Raw genomic sequence first — 1,641 nt, forward strand, 5'->3', positions numbered from 1 at the left:
TGACTGCTGGTGGATTCGAACCCCCAACTCTTGCATTGGAGGACGACTGCTCTAACTACTCAGCCAACTGCCGCTTAGTGTTAATTTCATGACGCAAGTTAACAGAACTGAGCGCTCCGAACTACTGAACCGAACTGCCCCCCCCCCCCCAATCCACCTGTTGGTACTGGCGTAACACTAATTCACCTCTGGAAGCCTCGACTGAGCTGTGCAAGAACTTCTTACATTTCTTTTTGGAAAAAATTACGACCACCCAGGCTTTCATTTCCCCTCCAACTCATGACCCATCCATCCCACCTCAATCTGTAGCTCTATTTGACCATTTTGAACCCATCACTCTATCTTCTCTAGAGCAGGTCATGTGCAGCTTGAAACCTTCTGCTTCCCCTTTTAATGTGGTCCCCCCTCAACTACTAAATGAGGTTTTTCGTACTCTAGGTCCGTCCATTCTGGCTATAGTAAACAGTAGTTTATCCACTGGCATGGTGCCAAAAACCTTTAAACATGCTGCTGTCCAGCCTCTTCTGAAAAAAAATCAAACCTTGACCCCTCAATCGTTTTCAACTTCCGGCCTGCCTCCAAACTCCCATTTGTCTCTAAAATACTGGAGAAAACAGTTGAGTCCCAGTTGAACTGCTTCCTGGAGGATCACGCCATCTTAGAGTTATTCCAATCTGGCTTTAAACCTCTTCACAGCACTGAAACTGCCCTATTGAAGGTTTTTAATGACATCTTCAGATCCACAGATACCGGTGATTCTGTGCTGCTTGTCCTATTGTACCTCACAGCTGCCTTTGACACCATCGACCATGAGATCCTCATTGCTAGGTTGGAGCAGTGGGTGGGCATCACAGGGTCAGCCCTCAATTGGTTCAGATCCTACCTCACTGACAGATCCTTTTGTGTCTCTATCAAGGATTTTAGGTCTGCAGCGACAGAGCTTAAATGGGGGGTTCCGCAGGGGTCCATCCTGGGTCCCCTCCTATTCTCTCTATACCTCCTGCCACTTGGTGCCATTTTCCAGAAACACAACATACCATTTCACTTCTACGCCGATGACTGTCAAATTTACTTCCCCCTAAGACACAATGGTACATGCTCTATTTGGCCTCTGCTCGACTGCCTGGCTGACATCAGTTTCTGGATGGCTTTAAACTTCTTAAGTTTCAATGAAAAGAAGTCTGAAGTCATATTGTTCCCTCCCAATGACATGATCACAAACCACTGCATCGACCTTTCCACTCTAACCCTGTCAGAAAACAAAGAGTCACTAATCTGGGTGTGATAATGGACCCTTCCCTGAAACTTAACAATCATGTAAACATGATTGTTAAATAATGTTTTTTCCAACTGAGGCGGCTGTCTAAACTGAAGCCCATATTGTCCAAAAATAAACTGGAGACAGTAATACATGCATTCATTACATCTAGGCTTGATTACTACAATTCACTCCTGTTTGGTATCAGTCAGACCTCCATTGCACGACCACAACTGGCCCAGAATGCAGCAGCCCAATTTTTAACCAGTACAGGCAAAAGAGAGCACATTACACCAGTTTTGGCCTCACTGCACTGGCTACCGGTTCACCTTCGAATCCAGTTCAAAATACTCATGTATGTCTACAATTCGCTGAACAGTTTT

Source organism: Nematolebias whitei, chromosome 11 (assembly GCF_014905685.2).
Source record: "Nematolebias whitei isolate Nwh7 chromosome 11, NemWhi1, whole genome shotgun sequence".
Lineage (NCBI taxonomy): Eukaryota > Metazoa > Chordata > Actinopteri > Cyprinodontiformes > Rivulidae > Nematolebias > Nematolebias whitei.